Genomic DNA, 17568 nt, shown 5'->3' on the forward strand with positions numbered 1-17568 from the left:
GCCTCTTGAAAAAACATTCCATTACTTTAATCATTTGTCAAAATTGTATGAACCTTTCTTTGCTTTTCCCCAAATATAAGCGGATATATCTATGTAGACATGTTCTCACACTCTATAAACAATTATGTTATATGTTACCTGCAAGTTGTTTTGTCCATTTGTTTCATGGACCTCTTCTTAGGTGATTATATATGTACATCTACTGCATTCCCCCCCCCTCCTTTTTTTAAAGATTTGTCCGATTATTTGAGAGAGAGCACAAGTCAGGGGGAGAGGGAATGGGAGAAGCAGACCCCTCCCTCCACTGAGCAGGGAGCCTAATACAGGGCTTGATCCCAGGATTCTGGGATTACAACAAGCTGAAGGCAGACATCCAACCTTCAGAGCCACCCAGGCACCCCATCTTTTTAAAAATTTTATTTATTTATTTATTTATTTATTTATTTATTTATTTATTTATTTATTTATATATATATATTTCATAGTGCATTCTTTTCAAGGACTATATAATACATCATTCTGTGATATCCTTTAACCATTTTTAAAAAAGATTTATTTATTTATTCATGATAGACAGAGAGAGAGAGAGGCAGAGACACAAGCAGGCTCCATGCCTGGAGCCTGACACAGGACTCGATCCGGGGACTACAGGATTGCGCCCTGGGCCAAAGGCAGGTGCTAAACCGCTGAGCCACCCAGGGATCCCCAACCATTTTTCAATTAATTGAGCAAATATATGTTGAATATGTCACATGCTAGTTACTGGAGATAAATATTAATGATTAGAACATACTGGAGTCTCTTACCTTACAGAGCTTGCATGAAATTAGTTTATATTCCCCTACTGATGCTCATTATTTGTTCCTTCCTCCCTTTTTTTTTATAGGGTATTATATTGGATAACCTTATCCATATTGTTATAACTTTGTATAAATATATATTCTTAGCCATGGAATAAAGGATACATATTTAAAATGATTAGTTTTTGCCACCTGACATTGTTTTCTTCAATTGTTTTTATTCTACATTTCCCTATCTCTTGGGAGAACTATGCATGTTTTCATGTATTTGTTGACCATTTGTGTTCTTGTGAACTTCCTATTCTGATTCTTTGCCCTTTTGTCCTCTTATGTTGTCTTTTCTTACTAATTTGTAAGGTCTCCTATATGTTCTGGTTTTTTTGTTTTGTTTTGTTTTTTTTTAGATTTTATTTATTTATTTACAAGAGACGCAGAGGGAGAGAGAGGGAGAGAGAGAGGGGCAGAGACACAGGCAGAGGGGGAAGTAGGCTCCATACATGGAGTCTGATGTGGGACTCGATCTCGGGTCTCCAGGATCACACCCTGGGCTGAAAGCGGCGCTAAACCTCTGAGCCACCCAGGCTGCCCTATGTTCTGGGTTTTTATTGTCTTTTCAGACTACTCTTGTTTCGTCCCAGTCTATTATATACATTTTAGGTTATTTTTCTTTTTTTTTTTTTTAATTTGGAATTTACAGAAAAGTTGCAGCACTTAGACGAAGAGTTACTTGGTGCCATCCAGTCTTCATTTTTAACATTTTACTATATTTGCTTTTCTCTTTTTATCATTAAAAATAATTTTTTTCTGAACCATTTGAGAGTAAGTTGCAGATATGATGTCCTGTACTAAATATTTCAGTATACGTTTCCTCAGACCTATATTTTTTACATTATCACACTGTGGTTAAAAAAATCATGGAATTGTTACAATATCTGTTCTATAGATTTAAAAAAAAAAGATTTAATTTATTTAAATCTTTTTTTTTTTACTTTTTATTTATTTATGATAGTCACACAGAGAGAGAGAGAGAGAGAGAGGCAGAGACACAGGCAGAGGGAGAAGCAGGCTCCATGCACCGGGAGCCCGACGTGGGATTCGATCCCGGGTCTCCAGGATTGCGCCCTGGGCCAAAGGCAGGCGCTAAACCACTGCGCCACCCAGGGATCCCAAGATTTAATTTATTTATTTGTGAGAGACACAGAGAGAGAGAGGTAGAGACACAGACACAGGCAGAGGGAGAAGCAGGCTCCATGCAGGGAGCCTGATGTGGGACTCGATCCTGGGTCTTCAGGATCACACCCTGGACTGAAGGTGGTGCCAAACCACTGAGCCACCGGGGCTGCCCCTGTTCTATAGATCTTATTCTATATCTCACCAGTTGTCCCAAAATCTCCTCTAGAGGGAAGGAAAATCCAAGATGGCACACATTGCATTCATTTGTTAGGTCTCTTCAGTCCTCTTTAACCTGGGACAGTTTCTTTTTTTTTTTTGTGTTCCTGTGTGTATATTTTCATATTTAAATTCATGAATTTTTAGCTTATTCAATAGATCACTTCCTTTACCATTACTATCTTGGTGCACAAATTGTAGGAGATCTGTCCAGTTGATGATTAACTTTGATTATGAGTTTTTCTACAAAAATATGCTAATTTTTAATGTATTGATCTCTTTAGCCTTCTGGATTTTGTGTTGTACTTAAGGGAAACTCCTTCTTGCCTTAACTCTGACTCCCCACTCTTGATTTCTGAGTCCCACGATTTTCTAACCTTTGCAGTAATGCCTTCTGGTCATTCCATTGCTTGGAAGCCCCATACTTGGGGAGGCTGGGAATAGAGGGAAAAAGGTGCAGAGAAGAAAAAGGTACACAGCGTAATGTTTGCTGGCATAGCCAAAACCACAACCGTTATGGCACCGACTCTTGTGGAAATTTAACCCTTGGAAATGGAAATTTTAAAGTGTCTTCACACTCTTTTCAAGCAGTGTGCCAAGTATGTTTAATCTTCTCATACTACAGGACATTTGGAGCATTATTATTATTTTTTGCTGTGGGTGATACCTCTTTTACCTTCAGAATTAAACAGGATTATTTCTCTTTAGGCAGAATGATTGTAGAGTCTAGACCACTTGAATATTTTTTTTTTTTTTTTTTTTATTAGGTAGGCTCCATACCCAGCATAAAACCCAATGCAGCAGGGCCTGAACTCATGACCCTGAGATCAAGATTTGAGCTGATGTCAAGAGTCAGACACTTAACTGACAGATCTGGCTAGGCGCTCCTAGACCACTTTAATTTTAAGAGTTTTTGTGTTTGCTTCTTATTTTAACTTTTTTTTTTTTTGTTTCACTTTTGTTTGCCAGCCACTTATCTGTACTGTCTTGCTGTTGTCAATACATTATTGCCTCTAGTAGCCTCTTCCTTTAATAATGCTGTGAAGTTGGGAAACCAGATAATCTAGTAAGCTGGGTTTAAGTAAGAATTAATAAAATCAAGTGTGAGGCCCTGGGAGATTCTCTTAATGAATGGGCTGTATATTTTTTGTATCTAGAGTCATGGCTTTTCCTGACAGTATCCTTGGTGGTAGCAAGGATCTCAGATCATTCAGTCTTTTTTTTTTTTTTTTTAAGATTTTATTTATTTATTAATGAGAGACACACAGAGAGAGGCAGAGACACAGGCAGAGGGAGAAGCAGGCTCCATGCGGGAGCCCGATGTGGGACTCGATCCCGGGATTCCAGGATCATGCCCTGGGCTGAAGGCAGGCGCCCAACTGCCCAGCCACCCAGGCGTCCCTCATTCAGTCTTTTTTTTTTTTGAAAGATAGATAGATAGATAGATAGATAGATTTATTTATTTATTTATTTATTTATTTATTTATTAATTATAGACACACACACACACACAGAGGCAGAGACACAGAAGGAGGGAGAAGCAGGCTCCATGCCGGGAGCCCAACGTGGGACTCGATCCTGGGATTCCAGGCAGGCACCAAACCCCTGAGCCACCCAGGGATCCCCTCATTCAGTCTTTTTAACTGCCATTTGAGACAGGTAGAGCAAGAGATGCTATCCTTATTTTATAGAGGAAGAAACAGGTGGTAGCCATATAGTTAGCAATTAGGAGAGTTGGAATTTGAATGCCCTTTCCCTCCAAATCCATTGATTAAACATAATTTTTAGTAATATTTCTTTGCCTCATTCATTACAAAGACTTCCCTAGAAAGCTATACTGTTTACGAGCTTTAAGTTTTTTTTATTTTTTAAAATGATTTTATTTATTTGACAGAGAAAGCACAAGCAGGGGGAATGGGAGGGAGAGGGAGAAGCAAGCTCCCTGGGGAGCCAATGCAGGACTTGAACCTAGGACTCTGGGATAATGACCTGAGCTGAAGGCAGATGCTTAACCCACTGAGCCACCCAGGTGCCCCAAGTATGGTTTTTTTATTGACTTGATTAAACTTAAACTTTAAAATGGAGCACATTACTTTTTAGGCAGATTATCTAGCACATAATTTTCAAGTTCCCATTGGTCTGTGTAGTGTGGGACTCAGCCTAGAAGTGGAAAGAAGGTTGAGAATTGTCAGACTTGGGATGTCTGGGTGGCTCAGTGGTTGGGCGTCTGCCTTCAGCCCAGGGTGTGATCCTGTAGACCTGGGATTGAGTCCTGCATCGGGATCCTGCATGAAGCCTGCTTCTCCCTCTGCCTGTGTCACTACCTCTCACTCTCTGCGTCTCTCATGAATAAATAAATAAATCTAAAAAAAAAAAAAAAAAGAATTGTCAGACTTAATGATATAATACAATAGATAATTGATTAATAATAGTTTGTTAGTTTCATTATCTCTTAGTGCCATCATATATTGTGCTCTCTGCTTGGAATTGTCTTTGCATAGTTGGTTCCTTTCAGTTCTCAGATTAATGTTGTATCTTCAGGGAGCCCCCTTCTCTGACCTGAAATTACTTTCCTCTTCCTACTTCCCCCTCCCTCTGTATTTTATCATCCTGCTTCTTTCCTTTATGGGACTAATCACTTTCGGGAAATACTTATTTGTTAATACCCAGTAAAATGTACAAGCTTTGTAATTTTTAACATTTGTCCATCTTTAAAGTTTATCCCATCTCAAAGGCATGCATTAAGTCTTTTTAGACTCTGAGCACCTTCCTTTGCCATGCCCAGGGCAAATACATGTCTGTATTTAAGGACTTCTGTGAGGGCCTCATGCATTGTTTACCTTTGTATCCACAGAAACTGGAATAGCAGTAGTGTACAATATTGTATAGTTTCAGCAAACATTTATGAAATGAATGGAGGATATACACTTTTTGGGACTGTGTGGTAAACTGTAATGACAGCCTGTTAGCTTTTTCACTTGAAGGTATGGTTGAGGCTCATAGTCCAATGTGCATGTATTTATTATTTTTTAAAAAAGATTTATTCATTGGAGAGAGAGAGAGAGAGAGAGAACACAAGTGGAGGGTTGGGGCAGAGGAAGAGGGAGAGCAGGCTCCCTGCTGAGGCTCTGGGCTCCATCCTAGGATCCTGGGATCATGACCTGAGAGCTGAAGACAGACCCAGGCATCCCTCCACTGTGCTTTTATTTATTTATTTTTATTTAAAGATATTATTTATTTATTCATGAGAGACACAGAGAGAATGAAGCAGAGACACAGGCAGAGGAAGAAGCAGGCTCCATGCAAGGAGCCCGATGTGGGACTGGATCCCAGGTCTCCAGGATCACACCCTGGGCTGCAGGTGGCGCTAAACCGCTGTACCACCTGGGCTGCCCCTCCAGTGTGCTTTTAAAAGAACATATGGCGGGGTTGCCTGGGTGGCTCAGTTGGTTAAGTGTCCATATCTTGGTTTCGAGCAGGTCATGATCTCTGGGTCGTGAGATTGAGCCCCTCCTTGGCTTGGCACTCAGCACAGATTTGGCTTGAGATTCTCTCCCTTTGCCTCTCCTTCCTGCTATCTCTATCTAAAATAAATAAAATCTTAAAAAAATAAAGTTGTAATAGAATTTTTAAGTTGTGGTATGGCCAGTCAATCCAGTTTAATGCTATAGAAAATATTTGAAATTTTAAAAAACAATCTGTGAATCTTATAGAGTAATTCTCAAACTTATATCTGTGAACCACTCTGGGAGAGCAAAAAGACATGGAGGTCAATATTTTGTTTTTATTTTATAGCCAGTGCTTCCTTTCAGGTTCTATTTTTGGGGTAGAAACTGCATTGGTACAGGAAGACCAGGCATCTAGCTGTCCTGACCCTGGTGGAGTTTGTCTTATTTGCCAAGTAAGGAGCACATTGGGTACTTGGGTAAGACCAGGGGAGAGGAATGATGTGGTTGGAGATGTGAGGGAATGATTGCATCTCCTTCACCTTAATGTATATGGCAAGAAGCTAGCTATTGCTTAACTCTTTGATTTGTTCTATTTTTGGATTAAGTCATGTGGTTGAAAAAAGAATATATAAAGGCTGGAAAAAATTGAGGAAAAATTTATCTCTTCTGAGTGCTTCACAAAATGTTCTGTAGGAGAAGGTATATAAATGTTTAATTTTACCCTTTTTGGGGCACCTGGGTGGCGCAGTGGTTGAGCATCTGCCTTCGGCTCAGGTCATGATCCTGGGATGCTGGTGGGATCGAGTCCTGCATCAGGCTCCCCACAACAAGGGAGCCTACTTCTCCCTCTGCCTATGTCTTTGCCCCTCTCTTTGTGTTTCCCATGAATAAATAAATGAAAAATCTTAAAAAAAAAATTTTTTTTTAACCCTTTGTCCATTTTTAGAATTTGCCCCATCTCAAAGGCATGTAATTAGATCTTGTAAAACCCTTCTGAATGCATGCCTCTGCCATGTGCAGCAACTAGATTTTCTGAATTCAGGGATTTCTCACAGTATTTTTTTCACTTGATAGTCTTCCTTTTCCTAAGATGATTTATTAAAAAAAATGAAACAAAAAGATTTAATTCATTTATTTGACACAGAAGAGAGCACAAACAGGAGGAGTGGCAGGCAGAGGGAGAGGGAAAAGCAGACACCCTGCCAAGCATGGAGCCCAATACGGGGCTCTATCCCAGGACCCAGGGATCATGACCTGAGCCAAAGACAGATGCTTAACCAACTGAGCCACCCAGGCACCCTTCCAAAAATGATTTAAAAAACCCTTCACATATATGGAAAGCTCTGTGCTTATTAAATATTAGCCCTTTCTTAACAGTCATTGAAAGGTAAAAGACTTAAAAAAAATAAAGCATTATCAGTTTATTTGAACTTGAGCATCTAATATCTGTTCAGTTTTTTTTGTTGAAGTCATCAAACTAGACTTCAATCAAAATACAATGATGGGGAGCTCAAGAAAGGGACAAAATTATATTCCCAGTTTATGTACAAAATAGAAATATCATGTCTTTTGAACATGCTGATTAAAAAATAGATGTTGTGTTTATTATATAGCCAGTAAAAATACAGAGGTGATTTGCTGATTTATATGTCTCTAGAATGCCATAGCTCAAGCATGACTCCATTTGGTAGGTAGGAAAAACAAGCACACAAAATCAATTTAATTTATTCAAGGTTAAATAGAAAATTAGAAAATGAGTATATAGATTTCCTTATTCTACTTAATAGTTTATCTAGTTAGTTGAAATGTATATAGGATCTCATGGAGCTACAGGCAAAGTAACTTAGTATGGTTTCCTAGCTATGCATAGTAATTACTCAATTAAATCATTCTGTTAAATTATTCAGAGAGGGTTTGTGCTAATTGGCGGTCATGTATATTTTGATGTTTGTTTTTTTGAGCATAGAAACAATAATACTTGTATTAATGTTGGTAAGAGGAAAATTAATTGAATTTCAGCACAAAACTTTAGTATTTTGTAACATAGGATTTTGTTTTGGATTTCTACTTTTATGACTAGCTACCCTTGATTTTTAGATGAGAGAGCTTGAATCTCTGATTTTATTTTCTTCAAGGGCCTGTTTCTTTTCTTTGTAGGCCATTTTGTCTACAGGTCTTACTGTGTTAATGCTAAGATTACATCAGTATTTGGTATTAGATGATTTATATAGTATTAGTAGTGAAAAATACTTTTTTAAAGATTTCTTTTTAAAATTTATTCATTTGAGAGAGAGAGCATGAGCATGATGGAGGGAGGAGGATCAAAGGGAGAGGGGAAAGCAGACTCCTTACTGAGCAGGGTGCCAGATGCAGGGCTCCATCCCAGGACCCCAGTCATGATGTGAGCCAAAGGTAAGTGCTTGACCGACTGAGCCACCCAGGTGCCCTGAAATGTTTTAATGCATTGTAGCAATGAAGATATCTATTTATTTATTTATTTATTGAAAGATTTTAATTTTTAAGTAATCTCTACACCCACTGTGGGTGAGACTGTGTAGAGACTGTGGGGCTGGAACTCCCAATCCCTAGATCAAGAATCCCATGCTCTACCTACTGAGCTAGCCAGGCGCCCTGAGGATATCTTTTTTTTTTCTAATATTTTATTTATTTACTCATGAGAGACAGAGAGAGAGAGAGAGAGAGAGAGAGAGAGAGAGGCAGAGACCAGGCAGAGGGAGAAGCAGGCTCCATGCAGGGAGCCCAATGGGTATTTGATCCTGAGACTCCATGCTCTGGGCTGAAGGCGAGGCTAAATGCTGAGCCGCCACCCCGGGCGGTCCCCTGAGGATATCTTTGACATAATTTTGATATGAGCATTATATATAATGAATTAAATTTCTGTTTTTAAATATCAATGACTAGAAATATGTTAATCTTTATGTGGCAGAAATTCTGGGATCTTCATGCTGCCCCCTTCTTATATAGCTGCTACTGAAGATGGAAGTTTATCTTAGTGTTAATGAATGCCATCATCCATTCCCTTCCCCCCTGTCCTTAACTTGGGAGCCTGGTTTGCCTGCAGCTGCAATGGTAGGCATCTTTCAGGAAGTGACCTTGGCTTGTATTAATCAAATTCAGAACACACAAAAAAGCTTCTTGCTAACATGCTGACTTGATGTAAAATTTTATCGCATCCATTTTCTTTCAAAATGAGGCCATCTTGTAAAAAGAAGATATACAGAGCACTCCTCTAATTTAATATATAAAAGGCGCTTCTGCCAGCCACGTTTAAAATAAAAACTACTAGATTTTAAACATACAGATTTTTAAATCAAATATGCATAAATATCATGAAGTCTTGTGAGTTGTTACTAGAAAATTACTTGTTTTAATGCTGAATTAAAAAAAAACTTTATCAATATCAAGTTTCTTTTTTTACTGCCTTAACTGACATTAAGTTGCTTTGGAAACTTTATACACTATGGATTTATTTTGAAGTCATTTAGCGGTTGTATATTAAGTAAGGCACTTTTGTATATTGGTTATCTTTGGGTGTTCAGAAACAACTACTTTCTTAATTTTTCTGGTTGGGATAAGAAAATAAATATCTTACATGAAATAATTTTCTTAGGCAGTGTTAGTGCCTACAGGGGCTTCTAAATAGAAGCTTAAATTTAAGTCAGTAATACTGCTAAAACTCAACCATCTTGTATTAATGAGCAATATTGCTAACTACTGATTCACACATCGGCTTCTGTAGGATTTAATTGATCATTTTGATAGAGCAGCTGTTTCATTTTATTATGTAATGCTTCAAAGAAATTTAGTTTTTAAATATAGCATAGTTAAGGTGTGTAAGGGTACAGATCTTCATTTTACCCTTGCTCAATGTTAAATTTTGAATGTTGAAAACAGTATTTAATGGATTAGTTTAGTGAGTTTAGTTTACTGCATTCCTAGGAGATTTACATAAAATGAATGAATGAATGAATGAATGAATGAATGAATGAATGAATTAGGGAGCAGTTGTGAGTATTGCCAAAGGGTTCACTCTTGAGTTTATTGCACAAAAGATCACTCCTTGGTACTGAAGTGTTTGGAAAGGTGAAATATGAGAAAGGAAATCTTAAACCTTAGGAGCTGTTACCTGCATTTTGGTAGATGCAGAGTATGAAAAGGACAGGCGTGTTGCATGTTTATATTAGTGATTTGGAGAAGAGGTAGGGAATTTATGCAAATAAATTGGGATGTAGATAAATACTTAAATGTTTTCATTATCTGAGTTATTTTTAAAGCATTCACTTGAGACAAAACATCTTTTCTTTATACATTTTTATTTAAATTCTGGTTAACATAGAGTGCAATATTAGTTTCACAACCAACATCATGTTTCATGATGTTATAAATTGTTCTTAGAATTGCAATCTCTAACCTATGTAAGTTCACTCTTTGTCTTGATTTGATACCAGCATTAATGATTAGCCTGTTAGATATTACAGGATAAAGAAACTGGTTTCAAGGAGAAAGATAATTACTCGATCATTTCTTCCCTTACATACCTGTTTAAAATACATGGTCTTAAGTGAAAATTGTCATCTTGAACTTAAAATGTTCTTTGCCTCTCCCCACCGCCCTCAAAAAAGGAGGAGAAAAATCAAAAAAGGAAAGCCTACCAATAAAAGGGAACAAATGCAATCCTGGTAGCCAATGAGTTAATGTTCATTTGCAGCCTGAGGGGTCAGTGTGCTGTCTCTGTTTTCTGATTGGCTGCTAAAAGGTGAAATTGAAACCACTGTAAACTTTTGACCCTGTAGCAATTCTTGTGGAACGCCTTCCACTGGTGGAGCCCAGAGCCTCGGCTCAGCTCCCCACCCAATCCTCCCACCCCCTTTCCTGTATTTATTTTGTGTGATCGTGCAGCACTGCATGCAGTTTTTCCAAGAGCGGGCGGGGTGGGGTTGGGGGAGAGGGAGGCAGAACAAGCACAGGCAAGCAACTTGCTTGCTTGACTGTTCTGGTAACCATGTTAGTACTAACTACAACTCAGTCAAAGATATGGGGACTTGTTAATAAACTGGTCTGCCAACTGGATTTTTTAGTTTTTTCCTTAATCTCAAGGTAATTTTAAAAATGCAGAATGGTTATATTTGCTGCCATTGTTCATCAGTGGATAGTATTGTTGTGTAAGCAAAGTGAATGGCATAGTTTCCTGGATATGTTGAGTAAAAAATAGCTTTCATTCTCAGCAACCTTTAAATATACCCCATTAATATTTCCTGTGTCTCATGTAAGTTTTACACAAATGGCTAACTTTTTACAAAACTTTTTTTCTTTGCCTTTGTCTTTTGTTATAAAGAAAGGATTTTAGTTATCATAACTGAAAAGTAATTGTAGAAATTATCTATACATTTGAATTTCACTAGTATTCTCTCTCCCTCTTCCTGCTGAAGTAAATAGTTTTGGGTTTGCTCTGCTTTATAATGACCACAGCAGGCCTACGAAAAATATTCTCATTGGATTCTACAACTTCTGGTTCTTCTTTGTATCCCTGGTGTCTGGTGCCATGAAGTGAGTGGATGCTCAGCAAATATTTGCTGAGTGAACATAGTTAGTTGCATTTTGGGCTATTGATACCTGCTTCTCCTTTTATAATTAGTGATAGGTACCATATTTTGCTCATACTTCCTGCAGGCCAGTACAACACCTGGCATCTCCTAGGTGCACAGGAAACATTGAGTTGATTTAAATGTCTCTTCTTGAAAGTTCCTTCAAGAAGCTGGATTTCCAAAATGTAGGTTTTCTGAAAGCAAAGCTTCTGTTTTCACTGCATCATTTAAAATTTCAGGTCGTAACTTACTAAATGACTACATAGAAGAAATTAGTATATATTAGCTTAGTCCTTTCTAGTATATATCATGAGATAAGTAGTAATACAGTGTTAGTTTTTTTTTAACCCTATCCTTATTTACTAGACCTGTATATGCTATAATTTGAAAGAATTCCTGCCTTTGTCAAAAAATGATGATATTTCAAAAGTTTGTCATCAATATATTACTAATGTACAAGTTGGGTACTGAATAACTGAATATAGTTTTACTTATTGTTTACTAAAATACGTAATAATGGTCTAAGTAATAGTAAAATTTTTTTCCTTTAAAAAATTAAAAAAATTTTTAAAAAAATTTTTATTTATTTATGACAGTCACACACACACAGAGAGAGAGAGAGAGAGAGAGAGGCAGAGACACAGGCAGAGGGAGAAGCAGGCTCCATGCACCGGGAGCCCGACGTGGGATTCGATGCCGGGTCTCCAGGATCGCGCCCTGGGCCAAAGGCAGGCGCCAAACCGCTGCGCCACCCAGGGATCCCTCCTTTAAAATTTTTTTAAAAAAGTATTTTATATATTATCTATTTGACACAGAGAACGCAAGAGAACGCACTCAAGCTGGGGGAATGGCAGGCAGAAGAAGAGGGAGAGGCAGACTCCCTGGGGAGCAGGGAGCTGGATGTGTGACTTGATCCCAGGGCCTTAGGATCACTGCCTGAACCAAGGGCAGAGGCTTAACTGACTGAGCCACCCAGGCCCCCCCCCCCCAGTTTTTTTTTTTAAAGATTTTATTTATTCATCACACACACACACACACACACACACACACACAGAGGCAGAGACACAGGCAAAGCAAGAAGCAGGCTCCGTGCAGGGAGCCCGACCTGGGATTCGATCCCTGGTCTCCAGGATCATGCCCTGGGCTGAAGGCAGCGCTAAACCTCTGAGCCACCCCGGCTGCCCTCCCCCAAATTTCTTTTAAACTAACTTTACACAGTTCCAAAAGTGGCACCCCTAGAAGTAATTTTAAATTTTCGTATGATTTTTTACTTATATTTGGTTTTTCCCTTTCAGCATAGCTACAGATTTGTTGCTGTTAATTGTTGCAAAGAAAATCTGTTGTTACAGTTTTGAAGAAAATGATATATTTGATTAAATAATCTCCACTGCAAAATGATGTTTCATTTACACCAATATTATGTAACCTTTAACTTGAAATTGATGGGTAAACTTATTCTGTTGTGTTTTGGAGATAAGGGGGCAATGCAGACTTTTCCCAGAGATGGTAATTCCCCATCTCTGAGTTTTAGGGAACTGAGGAAGGAGTCCCTGGGAACGCTACCCATAGCAGCATGGCAGGAATAGTGAGTTTAATATGATTAATAGTAGAGTCCTTGTCCCCCTTCCATTTTCAACAGCAAAAGAAAAACATGTTCATGATATTCAGTGGCCTCTTTTTTTGCCCAGTTGGTGTTCCCCAAGCATTAGCATTATATGGTTTGGATTTTCTTCTCTGTCATCTCCCCTCCCCCAGTTTGATTCTTTGTTCTGGCCTGAAGGCACATCTTCTCAGACTAGCTATTAACAAAGCTCAGTTTGATTTTTTTTCTTCCCCATTAGATTTCTACTGATGCAAGTTTTGATAATGTGGATCTCCTCAGTCACATTTTTTGTCAATTCCAGTAGAAAAATTAACCTCTCTTCCCTCCCCATATTTAGTATCTTAGGGACATGTCATGTAGTTTTTGTTATTGTTATTTTTGTTTTGTGATGGACAGAAGTCCAAATTATGAAAAGGGGTAAGAATATGCTTATTTTTGTTAAAGGTAAAAAATACAGCCCTAAGAAATCTGCTAGGACTGTTGGCTTTGCAGAATCTTGGTTTAGATAACTGCAGTTTTCTTAGGTCACATACCTTACAGGATCCTAGTGTATAATACTTTCTATGTATTTATTTTTTAAGTTCTCTTTACACTCAGCTTGGGGCTCAAACTCACAACCCTGAGATCGAGTCACATGCTTGTCTGACTGAGCCAGCCAGACACCCCTAGTGTATAGTACTTTTTTAGCCAATCTACCCCTTCTGAGGTCTTGGTAGGCAAGCCATCATTGATCTGTGACTTTTTGGGGACCACTTGTAGTCCAACTGCACATCTCCTGGGAGGGGAAAATTTTGTAAATGGTGTTTCTTTGGATCCTGGGGGTTATGGGGTACGGATTAGCTTGGGTCAGCACTCCTTTGGGTAGTTCTCACCAGCAGTGTAATACTTGTATTAATGTGGGCTCTCATGCCTATCCTTCGTATGAGGTACTTGTTTCCTGCTTATGGTACTAGGTACATTCTGACTCAAATACCTTTTCCTACCCATCCCTCTTGTTCTATAGGTACTAACCTTACCTCACAGCCTTCCTTCTTCCCCATAAAAAGAAGCAACAGCAAAAGAACCATTTCTGAAATGAAACCTGATTTAAAACTAGCTAGAAGAACTTGGGCTTTCTTTATGGAAATTCTGCTTGCTTTCCCTCCTTTACCTTCCTCTAATTAAATTAGATATAAAATTCAAGTAATAAAACAATTCATTTAAACACTAAAACTAATGATTGTAATTTTTCCTATTTTTTATTTGAATGTGCTTGTACATTCTTGTTAGATGTCATATTGTCATTTGTTGACTAATAATAGTTTTCATTAATTAATTTTTAAAAATATTTTATTTGAGAGAGAGCGAGAGAGAGCGTGAGTGGTGGGGAGAGGGAGAAGCAGGGAGCCTGACGTGGGGCACGATCCCAGGACTCTGGGATCATGACTTGAATTGAAGGCAGATGTTTAACCAGCTGAGCCACCAGGTGCCCTTTAATTTATTGAGCATTTATGCATCAGGTACAGGTAAGTGTCTCAAGCATTTTCAACTAATCTTCGTAAGAGCCTTGAGAAGTGTGATTCCCATTTTATAATGAGAAATCTAAGGCTCAAAGAAGTCTTCAAGTTGGTACCTAGCTGGTAAATGAAAGCTGAGAATTGAGCCTAGATTTGGTGGACTCCAGAGCTTCTGCTCTTTAAACCATAAACTAATAGGTAATTATTGTGGATTGGAGGTTATATTCCAAGAACTAGCTTTCTTTTGACATCTCATTTATAAGCTGGAAACTATACTGTAATTAGAAATAGATATGTTAGATATAATAGCTCTTTTTTAGATTGTAATTGTATGGCATTTATACACTACTTGGATTTTCCTCCTTTTCCTTTGTGAACAACATATGATCAGCTTCCTTCCCACTCATCAATTTTCTCACCTTAAATTGGGTTTCAAAAGTGCAACAAACCCTTCACATGATGTAGCTAGATTGTGGCTGGTTATTCCTATATATTCTGTATGGATTAGTCATGGCTGTAATAGGGAACTTGTAAATACATCATTTTTTCTTCTGCCCCTTCCCAACAGACCTGTCAATTCTAGCATGGACTTTAGGGTATTGTTATGGCTATGGTTGTTTTGATATTTATACACACCACTAGAATTAGTGATAGGTAGATTGTTGTTTTATTGTTACATTTGAAAGTTCATAGTGAAGATGAATGTTTTATTGGCTCACTTTCTTGTTGCACCATAGGCTGTTTCACATTTCCTCTAGTGCAAGAAAGCAATTTATATGTTCATTATTTTATTGCAGATATTTTTAAAGAGTTGCCCCTCATTTTCCTCCTCTACTTAAAAATATTTATTAGTGACTCAGATGCAGTCTTTTCCTGAGGGGGGAGAAAACTTCCGTGGCATTTTTTTTCTTTTCTTTTCCTTTTTTTTTTCCGTCCTTCCTTGCTCCATCCATCCATCCATCCATCCATCCAGTAGATATTTATCTTTTTGGACTTGAGTATTTAAGCATTAACTTCTGCCAGGATAATTGATAAGTTTTTGTTTTTTAAAAAGAAATTATTTATCTGACGGGTAAGAGAGAGCACACTAGCAGAGGGAGAGGCAGGCAGAGGGAAAGGGAGAAGCAGGCTCCTTGCTGAGCAGGGAGCCCATTGTGGGGCTCTATGTCAGGACCCTGGAATCATGACCTGAGCCAAAGGCAGAAACTTAACCAACTGAGCCACCCAGGCACTCTGATACTGTTTTTTTTAAAAAAATATTTATTTGAGAGGAAGAGTGTGTGTGAGTGCACGAGCGGGGCGTGGGTAGGGCAGAGGGAAAAGCAGAAGCACACTTAACCACTGAGCAGGGAGACTGATGAGTGGGCTCTATCTCAGGATCCTGAGATCAGGACCTGAGCTGAAGGACCTGAGCTGAGCCACCCAGGCACCCCTCAGTATTGTTTTTAATTGTTATTTGGTGAGCATTCTTTTTGGACAGGTGGGGACACCCCAAAATCATACTACCCATCTGGTTAGATTACTTGTCAGGATTTGGAGTTGGTTTCCTCAACTGCTATTTTGGATTATTCATGTTTATTAACTGGCAGGGTATATATTGTATATGCCATACCTGACTTTTAAGCAGAAATGGTATTATATGACTAAGGCATCACCTCAAATTCCTAGGAAGAGGCTTGTACTTGATATAGCATGTTTTGTTTTTGCTTGTTTCATATGTCCAGAGAAGGGAATCATGGGAAAGGTTAATTTGTATGTGACTGTTACCTTATATTAAGAAAGGGCAATAAAATTCAACACCATCCCCTTCCCCCCCCTTTTTTTTGTTTTCAGGATCAAAATACTTGCTGAACAGTGGAGTCACAGACCAATAAAAATAAGCTCCTGCTTGAACGTCATTTGACTGGTTAGCCAGGTAATTCACTTTTACTTTGATTTGATCCTTTGCTATTTTCTGTCTTTACCCTCTGAAGATATGGACCTTTCTTTAATGATTTAATCTTAAACTTGTGTTTTATTTCATGCTTTTCTCTCTTTTTTTTAAACGTTTTATTGATTTATTAGAGTGTGTGTGAGTGTGGGGGAGGGGCAGAGGGAGAGAATCTTCAAGCGGACTCCCTGCTGAGTGCTGAGCCCCACACAGGGCTTGATCCAGTGACCCTGAGATCATGACCTGAGCCTAAACTAAGAGTTGGATGCTTAGCTGACGGAGCTACTCAGGTGTCTCTCATGTTTTTCTCGTTAGTGATAACATTAGTTGAGTGTCTGAATGGTCTTGAAATGAGTGAATATATATATGTATATTCATATGTATGTGTATATATACAAACTTTTTTGGGGGAGGAAGCAAACTGTATGTTACAGTTTAATATGAGACACTACCCTCCCACTCAACTTTTCCCTTATGTGTGAATGCTTTAATGGTGTTTATTCAAAATCTGAATCAGTTCCACTTATTTTTATTATTTTACCTCGTAAAGACTAGTTTCCTCAGATTGCTTGTGCTGGCATATAACATCTTATTGAACTCCTCTCCTAACTCCTGTTGCACCAGGATAGGAGAAATGAGAATTGAAAAGATCATTTGATAGCCAAGAAAGCAGTTACACTTTGCTTAGTTAAATTTATTTTTGTTAGTAGCACCATCATTCTTTTGATTAGCTCTTTTTTTTTTTAAGATTTTATTTATTCATTTTTTTTTTTTTTTTTTTTTTTTTTAAGATTTTATTTATTCATGAGAGACATAGAGAGAGACACACACAGAGACAGAGACACAACCAGAGGGAAAAGCAGACTCCATGCAGGGAGCTGGATATGGGACTCGATCCCAGGACTCCGGGATCATGCCCTGGGCTGAAGGCAGGCACCAAACCGCTCAGCCACCCAGGGATTCCTCTTTTGGTTAGCTCTGCTTGAAATCTGAGTCATCTTTGAACTACTCCCCCCATCCCTTTGAGTATTAGAGATTTAGTAAACAGGCCTTATCTGATTTTCTGTTTTCATGTCTCCTGTATTTGTACCACTTTCTGCTAGTATCTTAGCTTCCTAGGCCAAGATCCTATAATTTCCTGCTTGTGTTTGTTCACATATCTCTTTACTCCTTGTTTCTAGCATTTGAAATTTTGCTTAGAAAATTTCCTTAAGTATGTCCCTTTTAATTAAGCCTCAGTTCTACTCTTAGCTTTGTGTTTCCATTCCCTAGCTTACAGAAAATAAAAGTACAAA

General features: G+C 38.3%; 1 protein-coding gene across 6 annotated transcripts in view; it reads left to right on the top strand.

Annotated features, from left to right (window-relative positions):
* The window catches only part of NCOA3 (nuclear receptor coactivator 3), a 145395-nt gene that overhangs the window by 54773 nt on the left and 73054 nt on the right, over positions 1–17568 (top strand). For 5 of the 6 annotated variants that reach the window (XM_025470338.3, XM_025470339.3, XM_025470336.3 and 2 more), the window contains one exon: positions 16177–16258. The exons of the other annotated variant lie outside the window; for it this stretch is intronic. The gene's annotated coding sequence lies outside the window, so the exon portion shown is untranslated. The remainder of the gene's footprint in view (positions 1–16176; positions 16259–17568) is intronic. 6 annotated transcript variants of the gene reach the window in all.

The sequence above is a fragment of the Canis lupus genome, chromosome 24, assembly GCF_003254725.2.
Source record: "Canis lupus dingo isolate Sandy chromosome 24, ASM325472v2, whole genome shotgun sequence".
Lineage (NCBI taxonomy): Eukaryota > Metazoa > Chordata > Mammalia > Carnivora > Canidae > Canis > Canis lupus.